The 16709-nt window shown below is 36.2% G+C and overlaps 1 protein-coding gene across 1 annotated transcript in view; it reads left to right on the forward strand.

Annotated features, from left to right (window-relative positions):
• Positions 1 to 3769: 3769 nt before the first annotated feature.
• TBC1D5 (TBC1 domain family, member 5) overlaps positions 3770 to 16709 on the forward strand; it is a 500189-nt gene continuing 487249 nt past the window's right edge. The window contains exon 1 of the mRNA XM_011977919.1: positions 3770 to 3889. The gene's annotated coding sequence lies outside the window, so the exon portion shown is untranslated. The remainder of the gene's footprint in view (positions 3890 to 16709) is intronic.

Below are 16709 nucleotides of genomic sequence, written 5' to 3' on the forward strand. Positions count from 1 at the left end.
TACCTTTAATGAAAGTAATTCCACCCCGAATCATCACTTCTTTCTTTTGAGAGAACCATTGGTTCTTAAATTAGATCTTAACTTCTATATAAGATTGTTAACACAGGTAGGGCTTTTGTGGAAATGTGATTATACTAAGAAATCACTAAAGTTTATGGAGCAACAGTTTTTTCTAGATCTAAACATGTGCTTGGTGTACTACTTAATAAGTAATGGAGATTTACTATGTTCAGATTTGTCAAGTCTAATTTGAAGGGTAAATACTGCTAAGTAAGTATATACAATCTTGCAGTTCTAAAATGTTGCAAAAATTAATGAATTATTTGAGTGCTTATAATAAAATGATGTTTGGGAAATCTGAAGGAGAAAAATTTTAGAAATGGTGATTCTAGTATGTTACTTTATAGATAAAAGGTGATTCAGAATGCTAGATGTGGATGGGTGCTTAGAAGTTATCTTCTGAAATCTTCTTTGTCAGTGGGAAACAGAAGTTTTGGGAGATAAATAATTGGACCAAGGTCATAAGACTGCAGTGTATCTAATGCTAATTACTAATGTGTGCTCAATAAATATTTTTATGACTAAATGAAATGCTTATGTATAGGGAGTTGCTGAAAAATTTGTCATGTGTAGTTTAGGAAAGTTATTGCAAAAACAGTTGCCATGAATGTTCAAATTAGAAAACAGAATTACTGCATTTCCTAAAAATATTTATACTTTGAAGAGAAGAACTTAGAAGACATAATACTTTTAAAAACATGGCAATGTATAGAAAAATGAAATAGAATGGGTACTATTTAGCTTTGTTTCTAGCATCACTTTGACTGCATAATTGGAAGGTATCTTTGGATAAGCTTTTTGGAAACTTTTCTAGTTGGAAAAGGATTTCAGCTGGAGTGTCTAAAGGGTCACACACACAAAAAATCCCTCTATATTAAAATAAAATGTGTCCAAGCTTTAAAGAAAAGATCTCAGAGTTTGCAGATGATCCTAAAATTGGAGCTAGGGGAAATAATGAGGAACAATGCAATCAGATTCAAAAAGATTTGGATTGTTTAGGTGATTGGGCCAGCAGATGGCAAATGCAGTTCAGTGTAGACAAATGTAAAATAATTATCTTAGGAACAAAGAACCAATCATACAGCACACTGATCAGGAAAAAATTTGTGAGTTATTGTAGGAAAACCATTGAAACAGTTAACCCGGTGCACAGCTGCAGCAAAAAAGGCAAGCAAGAAACCAAATTAGCAGACGGATAGAATATAAAGCAAGAGGCAATACTTATAGTGTGTTAAGAAACTTGCTAGACCCCATCCAAATTGCTCAGTCTACTGTTGGTTAATAGAACTACTTTAGGAAGAGTACGTTTTTGCCTTGGAAATACACTGAAAATGGTACCAAACAAATCTAATAAAATGATGTTAAAGAGATTTGCACTAATTTTTATCAACTTTCAGTTTGCAAACTTTTATAAAGATATAAGCAAGACACTGAGTAAAAGTAAAGACACTTCAGTTCTACTACAAAGAGTTGGTCTTCCTAGAGGACATTTGTGGTTTTCATTGCCTGGGGCCTTACTAAGCCCCTTTCTAGGTTAGGAGACTGCTTCTCACCCCTCAAGATTAAGGAAGCCTAAAGGCTAGCGTGAGGCCCTTCTGTAGTTTCAGAGTTGCACCTTGACAGCTGGAAAGACCATGGGCATGAGGCTAAGAGCTGCCACTGAGATGCTTTCTCCTGGCCTGTAACTCTTTTTTTTTTTTTCCTTTCTTTCTTCTTCTTCTTCTTTTTTCCCTTTCTTTCTTCTTCTTCTTCTTCTTTTTTTTTTAAATATTGCGGGACTTTTCTGTAAAAACCAGAAAGGCTGCTAGACAAATTCTAAAAGAGCCTGTAACCCTTGATGCAGTAACATAAGTTCCAGGCTTCATTCAAGGCTGTGGAGGCAAACATTTTTCTGTGATTTGCCTTCCTTGATTCCTGTCCAAGCTGGATTTTCCAACCTTGTCTCAGTGTTCTGAACTATCTAGTACCTAGCCAATAAATTCCTTTTTGACTTAGATTCACTGGAACATGTATCTGTTGTTTATAATCAAGAGCCTTAACTGGTACAGTCGTAGTGTTCTGTTCTTTTATCCTTATTTCTTGAATTATTTTCTTTTGTCCTATAATGTGTTCACTTTGTTTGGAGTGGTGTCTTATACTAAATCATTTTTGGGATGAGAAGAAAGCTAAAATGCAAATTGTCCTCTTCATCTCTATCTGCCTCTCTTTTTGTCTGTCCCTCTCTCCCTCCCTATCAGAATGCAAAAGAAGTGAAAAGAATTTGTAGCCATACCATTGGCATCTTGTATCCATACCATTGGCATCTTTTGTAAAATTTAACTTTATCCATGCAATTGAATATTCAGTGTTACTGTTGAAAATGGTCTTTGGTATCGAGACCTGTTTTAAGAATGTTTGCATTTTTTAATACATTATATTAGGTATCTCTAAAAATCGTTTTCTGGCCGGGCATGGTGGCTCACGCCTGTGATCCCAGCACTTTGGGAGGCCGAGGTGGGTGGATTACGAGGTCATGAGATTGAGACCATCCTGGCCAATATGGTGAAACCCCATCTCTATTAAAAATACGAAAAAAAATCAGCTGGGCATGGTGGTGTGTGCCTGTAATCCCAGCTACTGAGGAGGCTGAGGCAGGAGAATTGCTTGAACCCGGGAGGCGGTGGTTGCAGTGAGCTGAGATCATGCCGTGACACTCCAGCCTGGGCGACAGAGTGAGACTCCGTCTCAGACCAAAAAAAAAAAAAAAAGAAGAAAATGATTGTGTTAGAAAATTCACTGTAAAAATGCATTTGTCCATTTATTCTAGATATGTTGAGTTATTATAAGAATGAATCAAATGTATTTTATAAGTTTTTTATAGGAAAAATGGGATATTTTTGCATCTATTACTTTTTTTCATTTAATAGTATATTGTGAGCAGGAAAGGTAAGCCTATATCATCTCTTTTAATAGTTGCGTAACATTCTATTATTATATAGAAGTCCTATATATTTTTTAACCAGTTCCCATAGATGACTATTTAGGTTATTAGGATTTTCCACTGTTATATATACTACTGCATTCAAACTGCTTTTAATAGTGTTTGCATATATCCCTCATTATTTCCATAGGCTAAATTCCAGAAATGGACTTACTGGTTAGAAGGGTAATTACAAGTCTTCTGATACTTACTGCCAAACTCTACAAGTTTCATTTCTACTGGCAATTTTGATTCCTGAATTTTTTACATCAATCCTCGTATTAATACTTAAAAAGAAAACATCTTTGCTAATTTTATAAGAGAAAAGTAGTGTCTTGTTGTAATAATGTACCCGTTTTTAATGCTATTGACCATTTATATTTATTTTATAATTTACCTCTTAATATGATTTACCTGTTACTCAGGTATTTTTCTCATATTTAATTACTATATTATATATTAAGAAGATCAGTCTTTTGTAGTATGTCGTATTTTTTTTCTGTGTTTGATTTTTTTTTTTAAACTAGTGAGTTGAGGAATTTGGTTTTATTTGTTTGGATTTTTTATTTTTGGGTCATATAACCATTTTAAATTTTTATGTAATTAAATATATATCATTCTACATAAAAATTTTCATCTTTAGTATTCAAAACTTAAAAAATACCTAATAAAGTTTTAATTGATCTAGGATTTTAAAATAATCAGTTTTGGGGCCTATATACTGTATTTTCTGTGTATTGGCCTTGCAGACCTCAGTGTACATACAGATTTACAATCATGAATGTAAAGGAAAGCACACTGGGACTGCTTCCAGCTGACTGTGACCTTGAGTCTCAGCTTCTGCATCTATGAAATGAAGATATTGGTCTGGTACAGTGCTCTGTTCATTCTGGTTTTTTTGCCCATGAACCCCAGTAAGAAAATTTAAATCACAACCACAGACACACATGTACATAAACACATACAAGTATATGTATGTGTGTATATAAACATACTGTGTTTCTACTTTTTGTGTGTCATGCCATCATGCCATGCAGTGCCAGATATTATTTAAAAAAAACCTCACTAAATTGCTTTCCTTACCTACTAAGGGGTGTTACAATTTGAGAAACACTTGTCCAGTGGATCTTTGATTGGACACTCACATGCCTTCTGGGACTGACCAGATAACAGTTGCAAATAACTTACCACTTTAGCTAATCAGAGGGCTTGGGTTCTATCTAAAGGCATTCAAATTAAAAGAGTAAAACAAAGCACCTTGTTAGGTCAGCAGACATTTTCAAGTGGAATTCAACCTTCAAATTTGGGACCCTATCCTACTCTAGAGAAAAAAATCAGATACATAAAATATTGGCTTATTACTTTGTCAAATTGCTATAAAATAGTTTTAACTAACGGTTCATGGTCAGGCAGTGAAATCAGACTATACTTTTAATAGCATCGGTCTGGATGCTGATATTCGAATGCTTTCCCGGTAACCTCCTCTAAACTTCTTTGGCACTGTGACAACTTCTAGCCATGAAAATTAGGAGATAAAATGGCCTAACTCAGTTTTCCTGATTTAATGAGAAATAATGTCTATGCTAGGATATGAGAAGATAAATATGAAATAGATAATTCCAGGTATCTGAGTTACTTTCAAGGCTGATGTTAAAGGAGAAAGTGGGCTTGGTGTGGTGGTTCGTGCCTGTAATCCCAGTGCTTTGAGATGCCAAGGTGAGAGGATTGCTTGGAGCCAGGAGTTAGACACCACCAACCTGGGCAACATAGCAAGACCCTGTCTCTACAAAAAATTAAAAAATTAGCTGGACATGTGGTGCATAGCTGTAGTCCTAGCTATTTGGGAGGCTGAGATGGGAGGATTACTTGAACCCAGGAGTTTGAGGATGCAGTGAGCTATGATTGTGTCACTGCACAGCAGCCTGGGGGACAGAGTAAGACCTTGTCTTAAAAAAAAGGGAGGGTTGGGGGAGACAGGTGAACTTTGTCCTTCCCATTTCAAATGAAGGTGATGCACTATCCTAGCAACTGTGTCCAAAAACACTTTTAAGAAGATGCTTGCCAGGTGTGGCGACTCACGCCTGTGATCTCGGCAGTTTGGGAGGCTGAGGTGCGCAGATTACAAGGTCAGGAGGTCAAGACCATCCTGGCTAACATGGTGAAACCCTGTCTGTACTAAAATATAAAAAATTAGCCGGCGAGGTGGCAGGCACCTGTAGTCGTTGCTACTCAGGAGGCTGAGGCAGGGGAATTGCTTGAACCTGGGAGGCAGAGGTTGCAGTGAGCCAAGATCGCGCCACGGCACTCCAGTCTGGTGACAGAGTAAGACTCTGTCCAAAAAAAAAAAAAAAAAAAAAGATGCTAATGAATAACCGGTGAAAAATCATATAGAAAAAGTTCAGTGTTCATGAACAAATACAGCAGCATTTGGATATCTACCAAATCTCTTGTGTCTATGTATACACACGCAAAATTATTTTTATGACTTGATTTTCTGGTTTTGGGGATAAGACTGTATATACTTCTAAGAGAGATTCTGTGATGTATAACCATTAAGTCTCACTTTTGGTGACTTGGGTAATTGTAATGGAACCATGGAGCCATTTGGCTCCAGATGGGACTTTAATCTGGCTTCTGATTGAACTGAGTGTCCTTGTAGAGTCTCTTAGCATCTGTTTTGGAAATATTTGCGACATTATTCAAAATTTGTACAAATTAACCCACCCTTGGGTTATAATTCAATTTTTCTTTATTGAGAAGTGTATTATAAACATTTTTATGCAATCAGATTAAACTAGCTTATACCTGTTATTTATTTGTCTATTAAGTGGTCATGTAGATTTTTGTGACTGAGCTTTTAGTGGATTTAAGAAAGCTTACGTTAGACTTCTAAAGATTGTAATTTGTTTATAAAATGTTGTTTATTAAAGCTATTTCCAAGTTTCAAATAGCTTTCACATAGGTACTTATTTTTGAGAGACTATTTAAAAATACTTAAAATTATGCTGGTTCCGTCTTTTAATAACAGAAACCCAAATAGTCTGCCTTATTCCAGAATGAAGTGGATTTTTTCCCACAGTGGAAACTATAGGTAGGGGAGCTTCTAGGGCTTGATCTCCAAGCACTATATGAGCAAGGTATCAGCCTGACTTATCTGTTTTTTAAAATTTATCTTCAGGCTGGTTTCCTTCATGTTTATAGGATAGCTACTATCTGTAGCTGGAACAACAAACATTCTTCACTTCCAGTAGGGAAACAAGAATTTTTCTCATTATTGTGGACTAAAGGTTTTTTCCTTCAGTTTTATTGGCCCCGTTTAGATCACATGTTATCTTTGGACCAGTAACAATCACCATGTGCTAACAAGTTTAATTAAGTTTGGGTTTCTGAACCATTTACTTCCAGGAAAGTTGATATTACAGCATTTGATTCAGGATCTACCCCTGGAGCTTGAGAGAGTCTGGGTAGGTCAGCTTCTCCTGAGTTGTGGGAGGGGAAAGGTAAAAATGGATGTTGGATTTGCAACCAGTGGAGTCTCTTCTATAAGCATTATAAAAGTTCTAATCCACTCCTTGGTCAGGATTTTAGTTTCTTTCTCTTTTTGCATTTTTATTAGTACTATGGCTTTTAATTAATTATTTTCTCATTTACAGAACACAGAAATGAAAATCATGTTGTGGAAAGAAATACTAGTTAGGTATTTTGTAGTTGTTTGGGCTCTCTTTGTTATGTGGAGATTGGAAAAATTGTAAATATTGCTTGACACAGATAAAGTGTAAGGAGATTGCATTATTAAATAAATGTTAGTGACATTTTCTCAGGAAACTGTCATACATCATCACTATTTGTCCCTCCCCCCAAAGGAAGGCAGTATAATTCTGTGGGCCCAAATTCTCAGTGGTTTAGCTTTCCATGTGTAACTAGGGTTTTTTCAAGTATTAAAGTATAATTGTATAATTTATATATTGAAATGCTTACTTTAATGACTGAGAATGAGAGTACTGGAAATGAAGAGTTCTAAATTGATGGCAGAAAGATCTTATCCTGGATTTAAGTTAGAAAGGACTAAAAATACTGGTATGTAAAGAAAAAAAATTCCTCAGGGAATATTGGAGCAAATGTAAGTGTGAGGTTTGAATTGTCTGTCCCTGGTTGGTAGTATTTGTTTGCATGTTTTCCTGAAGGATGAAAGGCTGTATTTTCCTGTTAATTCATCCACTGTTAATAAATTTCTTTAGCTCTTATATATGTCAAAATGCACTATTACAAATACCACTAATTTGGAATTTGTAATAAATTGATTCGAAGTAGTTTTAAATAGGTTGATAAGCAACAAGCAGAACAGAAAGGAATCTCTTTACCTTTTTTAGGATTTAAAAACAAGGCATTCTAGATGCCTTCCTCTCCTTTACCCATAGCGTCTAACAGGTGTTGTTGATTCTTCCTAGATGCTTATCTCTGGAATCAGCTCTTCTTATTCTGGTTAGCCCTTATTTATCATCTGGACTCCCTAATCTCTGTGCCAGAATATTCATATGATACATATTATTCAGTACCTTGACTTTTTCTTTTTGAACTTAGCTCCATGTGAGCACATAGATCCATGTGCTCACACAAATCCACTCATTCTATTTTTAAAGCTTCATAGTACTCCCAAGTATGGATGTGTAGTGTATAATCTCAAAATAGTCTTTCTCAATGGTAGATCTCATTATGTTTTTGTTCTGGTTAAAAGTTCCCTTCCCCTTCTGGTGATTCTCAGTCATGGGAGGGAACATTTACTTCCTAAGGATGGGGAATCTGAATCTTGCATGGACCTTTTACAAGTCTGTCTCCCAAATTCTGATATACCTTCCTATTTGATGATTTCTCTTGTATTAAGAACTATAACTGGCTGGGCGCAGTGACTCATACCTGTAATGCCAGCACTTTGGGAGGCAGAGGCAGGTGGATCACAAGGTCAAGAGATTGAGACCATAGTGGTCTTACTTTCCTGCCACATGATTTAATAATTCTGAACACATTGCCTTCTGGCTGGGAGTCTCCCGTTTTTTCTTCTCTTTGCTTTTCTGCATTGACATGTATTTTTACTATGCTTTTAATACCCTTCTCTTCTCCTATTCATCCTGAAGCTTCATCTCATGCAATTTTTCCTGTTTTGGACTGCTGGGCTGTTTACTAAGAGCAACTGTAATTTCTTCTAAACTTCTAACTCTCTTCTACTAGATTTTTGAACAACTTGAGGGGAACAAGCGGTGCTCGGCTGGAGGCTGGGAACCACCTCCTGGGTCTAAGTCAGAGGTTCACATCCACCAACTACCTTCCCAGGATTGGACTGAGAAAGGGAGCAGAGGGTCCCAGGGACTCTCCTGAGATCCTGGCTGTCCTGCCAAGGAATTTATATTTCCTTGTCACAGGTAAATGGCCTTCCATTTTATATTTTTCTGTAACTGAGTAGGCTTCTAACTCAGCTCATCTGTCACTTTCTCCGTGAAGCTTACCCCTCTCCTGATCAGGAGACCAGGCTGGCCAACATAGCAAAACCCTGTCTGTACTGAAAAATACAAAAATTAGTGAGGTGTGGTGGTGCATGCCTGCAATCCCAGCTACTTGGGAGGCTGAGGCACGAGAATTGCTTGAATGTGGAAGGTGGAGGTTGAGGTTGCAGTGAACCGAGATTGTGGCACTGCACTCCAGCCTGAGTGACAGAGCGAAACCCTGACTTAAAAAAAAAAGCTATAACTGTCTCATATATCAGAGTAGATAGAAGGTTGTAAACACCCTAGTGGTCTTACTTTCCTGCCACATGATTTAATAATTCTGAACACATTGCCTTCTGGCTGGGAGTCTTCCGTTTTTTCTTCTCTTTGCTTTTCTGCATTGACATGTATTTTTACTATGCTTTTAATACTCTTCCCTTCTCCTATTCATCCTGAAGCTTCATCTCATGCAATTTTTCCTGTTTTGGACTGCTGGGCTGTTTACTGAGAGCAACTATAATTTCTTCTAAACTTCTAACTCTCTTCTACTAGATTTTTGAACAACTTGAGGACAGAGTGGTGTTATAATTTTTGTACTTTTAGCATGTAGACAATATACATAGTAGTATACATAGCAGGAAATCAAACAGCTAATTGAATGAATGGAGTTAATGGATATTTAAGTATCCAATCATGCTCCACTTAATGATGGGAACAGGTTTTGAGATATGGTTGTTAGGTGATTTCATCTTTGTGTGAACATCATAGAATGTACTGAACATCACAGAATGTACTTATGCAAAACTAGATGATGTACAGACTGCCACACACCTAGGCTATATGATGTAGCCCATTGCTCTTGGCTACAAACCTGTACAGCATGTTACTGTACTGAATGCTGTAGGCAGTTGTAACACAATAGTATCTGTTTATCTAAACATAGAAAAGGAACTGTAAAATTGTAGTATTATAATCTTAAGGGACCACCATCCTATATGTGGTCTGAGATTGACTGAAATGTCATTATACAGCACACAACTGTATTTATGTTTTTGCATAAAATAGCTGAATTTTCAACAGTGAAATTTACTGAATATATTTGTTGTTAATAAATTGGAGTTGCAGAAAGGCTTTACTCAAGTAGCTGGTCATAAGGGAAATAAGATAGGTGTTGAGAGTTTCAAATCTGCACAGGGAAGAAAGAGTAGATACAGAGATACAAAGTCTCTAAAGAGACAGAATGACTGATGGGCTTGGAAGCCTTGGCCACTTACCTGAATGACTATATTGATGCAGCTAAAGAAAGAATTTGTCTGGCCGGACATGGTGACTCACGTCTGTAATCCCAGCACTTTGGGAGGCTGAGACGGGCAGATCACGAGGTCAGCAGATTGAGACCATCCTGGCCAACATGGTGAAACCCTGTCTTTACTAAAATACAAAAAATTAGCCGAGCATGGTGGCGCATGCCTGTAGTCCCAGCTACTCGGGAGGCTGAGACAGGGGAATCGCTTGAACCCGGAAGACAGAGGTTGCAGTGAGCTGAGATTGCGCCACTGCACTCCAGCCTGGCGACAGAGTGAGACTCTGTCTAGAAAAAAAAAAAATAGAAAGAAAAGAAAGAATTTGTCCATTGAGGGTGGAGAGTAGATTGGCTGCCATCTCCAAATAAAGGCCCAAGGGTTGAAGTTGGTAGTACTCATCCTAGCTTTTGTTGGGAGATTTTTAATATTCTGGTTTCTACCTCTCTCTGTATAGAGACATATGCAGGGAGTTGCAGATGGATGCTCCAGGTTTTTTTTTTTGTTTGTTTGTTTTCTTTTGGTAGTGGAATAGTGATTAAAAGATAGACTTCAGCAGACAAGGTTCAAATTCAGGCCTTTTTACTTGCTACTTGTGTGTCCTTGGGCAAGTTTCTATCAGTCTCCAGTTTTTAGTCAGTGTGGCTGAAGGCTAGACCTGGAACTTATTACATTCATAGGATAATGACTTTCCCATGACAGCTTTGGAGAGCCAGCCATTCCATCACGCCTTAACAAATCTGTACCTCATTGCATCAGCAGTGTGGGCCTAGGTGCTTGAACTATTCTATTAGAGTGTGCATTTTTTATATGTATATTCATGTGTAGTTTGATGATAAATAAAATATCTAGTTCATCATTTTCTAGTGAAAACATGGATGAAAGTGTATGAAATGCATTCAGCACACAGTTCAGCTTATATTAAAAAAAGTAGTATTTGACATACACTGGAATGAACTGAAGAGTAGGATCTGGGTTTGGGTCATCTCTATTTCTGTTTTACTTCGGATTGTGTTTGAGAGGAGTGTCTGAAGTTAGTTCATGTTTAAAATATGTGTGGGTAGCAGGAATAGGAGTAGGGGCTTTCATGGGAGTCTGAGAACAGGGCCTGCTTTTAAGATTATAGGAAGTAGTTTTGGTTTTCAGGGAACATATCAAACAAACTTTTATTATTACTCTGTATGTCATCTTTTCTGTCTGGCTACCAGCAGGAGTTTCTGTTTCCATGTCATTTTGACTTGCATTGTTAACTTTCCTACCTCAGCAACTAAGGCAGAAGGCAGGTTTCTCCATAGATTTTTCATATTGTTTGAGAGGCACAGAAAATTTGAAGCAGCCCATCCTTTCAAAAGAGCCAGGTTGTGAAGGTTCTGGTTTACTGATGACCCTGAGCCTCGTGCCAATCCAATGTCTGATTTATTGTAGCTGGTGTGGTATACAACCAGCAGCCATGGTTCAGAGACTGGATTCGAGGCAGCTTCTCTGAGAGAGTGATTGTGATCGCCAGTTTCAATAAAGTATGCTGGTCCATAGGAGTTGAGAAAATTGCTCCTTTAATCTGAAAGATGGTCTAGGCAAAGGCTACTGAGTGAATACAGGAGTACACTGCTTCATTTGCTGCATAATAGCTGTATTAGTGTCCTAAGGTTGCTGTAACAAAGTACTACAGACTGTATGGCTTAAAAACAGAAATGTATTTTCTTTTCCGGGGGCTGAAAGTATGAAATCGAAGTGTCAACAGGGTTAGTTTCTTCTGAGAGTGAGAATATATGGTTCTTAACTTTATTTTAAATGTCTCTAGATCAAGTATATTTAAATGTCTCTGTCTTTTTAGTGCAAGTTGAATATTTCTTATCCAAAATGCTTGAGATGAGAAGTATTTCGGAAATTGGATTTTTTTCTGATTTTGGAATATTTGCTCCAATGAGCATTTCCTTTGAGCGTCACATCAGCATTCAAAAAGTTTCAGATTTTTTAGTATTTCAGATTTCAAATTTTCGGATCAGGGATCCTCAACCTATAATTAGCAGGTTTAACGAAGATGATTGTTTTCTCATTATTAGGATTATGGTTATATATTGTATTTGGATGCCAGGATGTGAATATGATTAATGAAAGTGGAAGTTTGTATAATTTATATTGGTGGATTTCATTTTTAAAATGATTGGTGTATACATTTTCAAGATAATTGTTTTTGATAGAAAGTTACCTCCTACATAAGTGGCATGGCAACTAAGAATTTTATGTCCAGACACAAACTGATTTTTAATTACATATCAAAATTTTTTTCAATCATTTAATTATGTGTCTAAGTAGAAGGTTACAGATTTAAAGTAAAACTAAATCTGATTAAATTATCAAACAAATTTAAGTCAGCGTAATTCTAGTCATGTTGCTAAAATGAATACACTTTTCTCATTTTAATATTAAATTTAAAATGTAGTAGGAACCTATAGGAATAATAAGTGTTACATTTTTATTTTTTCCCTTTGACTTTGCTTGTTTTAATTTTGAAGTCTGCTGTTGAAAATATCAGTACTAGTTTAAATTCTGCATAACCTGATTTGTGAAATTTAATTAAGCTGACTTGACTGTTTGAATCTACTCCCTCACCCCAAAAAGAATGCATATCTCCTAAGTACATGCAAATTTTGTGAATTATTTCTTGCCATTAGAATAACCCCTCTAATCCTTATTCACTTAATTTATGTCAGCATTTTCTTAATATATGTGTTCATGAAGGAAGTTAAGGTTGGTTGCTAGGCCTCATTCTCCCATCCTTCCTTCCCTTCTTTCTTTCTTACTTTCGTTTTTTATTTTGAAATAATTTAAGAGTTGCAGAAATAGTACCCTTCTCCCGGCTCCCCCTAAGGTTATCATCTTACGTAACCATACTTTAATTTTCAAAACTAAGAAATTAACATTATTATAGTACTATTAGTGAAATTACAGATTTAGTTCATATTTCACCAGTTTTTCCACCATTTCCTTTTTCTGTTTCAGGACCTAATCTAGAAACCCACATTACATTTGGTTGTCAGGTCTCCTTAGTCTACCCCAGTGTGTGATATTTCTTTAGTCTTTCCTTGTCTTTCATGACCTTGAGACTTTTGGATAGTACTCACTAGTCAAGTTATATTTTAGAATATCCCTCAATTTGGCCTGTCTGGTATTTTCTCATGATCAGACTGAGGTTATACATTATTGGGAAGGACACTGTAGAGATGGTGTCCTCTGATACACTCAGTGTATCATACCAGTGGTAAATGATGTCTTATTACTGGTGATGTAGCAGCATTATTATTTATTTTATTTTTTAAGATAACATAAAATTAACATAACATAAAATCAAGTGTTTAAAAGTGTGCATTTCACCACCTCTATCTAGTTCTAAAACATTTTCATCACCTCAAAAGGAAATCTGTATCCATTAATCAGTTTCACCTGTCCCCATACTCCTCCCAGTCTGTGTTCTGACTGTGTATATTTACCTATTCTGGATATTTCATGTAAGTGGAATAATAGAATATAGATATTTCATTTAAGTGGAATAATAGTGACTTTTGGGTCTGGCTTCATTCATTTAGCAGCGTTTTTAAGGTTCGTCCATATCTTAGCATTTGTCAGTACCTCATTTCTTCTTATGGCTGAACAATATGTCATTGTTGTATATATCACAGTTTATCCATTCATCCCTTGAGGGACAGTTGGGCTGTTTCTATCTTTTGGCTATTGTGAATAGTGCTGTAGTGAACATGTATATACATTTACTCGTTGAATTGCTGGGTCATATGGTAATTCTAACAAACTTCCTGGCTCAGGTAGTCTTTAATTCTTCTGGCTTTCATTTGATTTAAAAAGTCTAATTCTGTTACAGAATCATCAGGGTGCTGCAGAAATATTCTTTGTAGATTTTAAATGTCACAGTGAGTTATGTTTTAAAATCTGGAAATATTTGTCATTCTGATGAAACTACTTTTTTCTGGGCTTGATTGTTGACAGACTGTACCTGTTTTTCCATCTATAATGATAACAAGATATAGTGCTAGAGTCCATGAATTTGTTGTGTTATATGTATTATCAGTTTATGTTATATCCATTTTGTCCTTATTTGGGATCCTTTTTCTACCAACATAGAGGAAATTTACTAGTTTAAGGAAACATCTATAATAAATACCTGAGCAACAGTTTAAGGAAGCTTTTTATATTTTTAAATATTTCTTCATTTCAGACTTGAAGTTTTCGATGTAGTTTTGGGCCTTCTTTTGTAAATAATTTATTTTCATATGATAAATATAATGTAGTATTGATTTTTTAAAAATACTTTATATTTTATATAGTAGGGTAGAGAAAGGAAGAAGAGTATTCTACTAGAAACTTGTGATAAGATGGCGAATGAGAATAGAAAGTCCTCTACTTAGGACTAGATCAGGTCTATAAAGACTGTTCTTAAATTTATTTTTCCTTAATCTTGAGAGACTAAGAATTTTGTCTGTAAACCTTAAATATATTTCCACCAAATAGGAATATGAGTTGGTTTTTTTAATGGTTTAAAATCAAGTCTTTGGTTTTTTCTATGCTGACACCCTTTCAACCTAGGAAATCTTTTCCTTATGTGGTTGTAAGCTCTGGAAGATCTGATGTCCCCCTCGTTGTTTCATTCACATTTTGAGGTTTTCAGGCAGAATCAGGGGGCCTTGAACCTCTGGTTTTTGTGAGTATTTTCACTCTTGCATATTCACCTGCTTGGGTTTTAAGTTCTGGAACAAAATTCCTGGCCTTCTCCTCACCTAACAGTAGATACATGATATTGACGTGAATACTGTTACCCAGTGGTTTCCCCTGGAGTGGGGAAGAAAATGTAGAATTTTGTTTTGTTTTGTTTTTTGAGATGGAGTCTCTGTCGCCCAGGCTGGAGTGCAGTGGCGCTATCTTGGCTCACTGCAACCTCCGCCTCCCTGGTTCAAGCAATTCCCATCTCCCAGCCTCCCGAGTAGCTGGGATCACAGACGCACGCCACCACACCCGACGAAGTTTTTTGTATTTTTGGTAGAGACGAGGCTTCACCATGTTGGCCAGACTGGTCTCGAACATGGACAAGCAGTAAGTTAATGGACAAAGTATGGGACAGTTTGAAGATGCTGAAACCGTCTCAACAATTCTGAAAAATCAAATATTACTGTGAAGACCCACATTAATATAGGTCTGATGATGTAACTTATGTTAGATACTTCAGAAGAACGACTGTATTCTCGGATCCTTATTGATGGTAAAGCCATTTTCTTATATTACAAACATTCTCTTTTCTGTTCTTGGAAACTCATTTTTCTTATTTTCCATAAAGCTAGAAATGTGTTAATTTTTTGAATGTTCAATTTTTAAATGAAAACATTATGTATATTATAGATGTAAGACTTAAATGATATTTAAGAATTTTTTGATTCCAATAAATGAGAGAACTCACTTTTAAGAAAAACAATTGAATAACAACTTTAGCTAAGTTTTAAGGAAGTAAAAAAAATCTCGATTTTTGTTTTCCAGGAAAATAATATGCAGCGATCCCAATAATAGTATTGTTGCCATATTTTTAATTGCTAGGGAGTAATTATTTATTGACCTGATAGCACTGGGAGTGCTCCAGATTAATAAAATGAAATTCTCATATGTGAATGCAGTATAAAATCTGAATGCTCCTTCAGTCAAAAGGGATTGCCTTGTATAAATGAAGTTTAAAAGGGATGTGATAATCAGAGCTACTGTACCCAAAGTCATTGTTTTAGTACATTCACCACTTTACATATTGAGTTACCAGCTAAGATTTTAGAATTACATCACTAGGTAGACTATATTAAAGATGATCCCTCAGAAAAAGAATAAAATTCCTGCAGCAACTTTAAACCAGGTGTAGGGAGGGAAATACTTTCATCAATACAGAGCCACTATGAAAGCCCTGCCTTGGGAGAATCGTACCAAATTCAAAAGTACGACTTTTTTTTTTTTTTCTTTAAGAGATCAATTTGGCTTCTAGAGTTTCTCTTCTGTCTCGTGAATTTTTTCTTATGAGTAGGAGCGAAATAAAAATCTTTACCCATTTGAAATTATTACTTCATTATTGTTGAAATTTATTAAAGTAATAAACAGATGTCTTTTTTAGTCAGAGGCCTGTCCATGTACATGTGCAAATATTGGTCATCATTATTAGAATCCAGCCATTTCTGACCACCTCTACCCCTTTTCTTTTATTTCTTTTTCATTTTTTTTCTCTTTGATGTACCAGTTTTATTTATTTATTTATTTTTATTTTTTATTTAAATTCTGGGGTACACGTGCAGAACATGCAGGTTTGTTACATAGATATACATGTGCCATCGTGGTTTGCTGCACCTATCAACCCGTCATCTACATTAGGTATTTCTCCTAATGCTATCCCTTCCCCAGCCCCCTGCCCCCCGACAGGCCCTGTTGTGTGATGTTCCCCTCCCTGTGTCCATGTGTTTTCATTGTTCAACTCCCACTTATGAGTGAGAACATGTAGTGTTTGGTTTTCTGTTCATGTGTTAGTTTGCTGAGAATGATGGTTTCCAGCTTCATCCATGTCCCTACAAAGGACATAAACTCACCCTTTTTGTGGCTGCATAGTATTCCATGGTGTATAGGTGCCACATTTTCTTTATGCAGTCTATTATTGATGGACATTTGGGTTGGTTCCAAGACTTTGCTATTGTGAACAGTGCTGCAGTAAACATACGTGTGCATGTGTCTCTATAGTAGAATGGTTTATAATCCTTTGGGTATATATCTAGTAATGGGATTGCTGGGTCAAATGGTATTTCTAGTTCTAGATGCTTGAGGAATCACCACACTGTCTTCCACAATGGTTGAACTAATTTACACTCCCACCAACAGTGT

The sequence above is a fragment of the Mandrillus leucophaeus genome, unplaced genomic scaffold (genome assembly GCF_000951045.1).
Source record: "Mandrillus leucophaeus isolate KB7577 unplaced genomic scaffold, Mleu.le_1.0 Scaffold186, whole genome shotgun sequence".
NCBI classification, from domain to species: Eukaryota; Metazoa; Chordata; class Mammalia; order Primates; family Cercopithecidae; genus Mandrillus; species Mandrillus leucophaeus.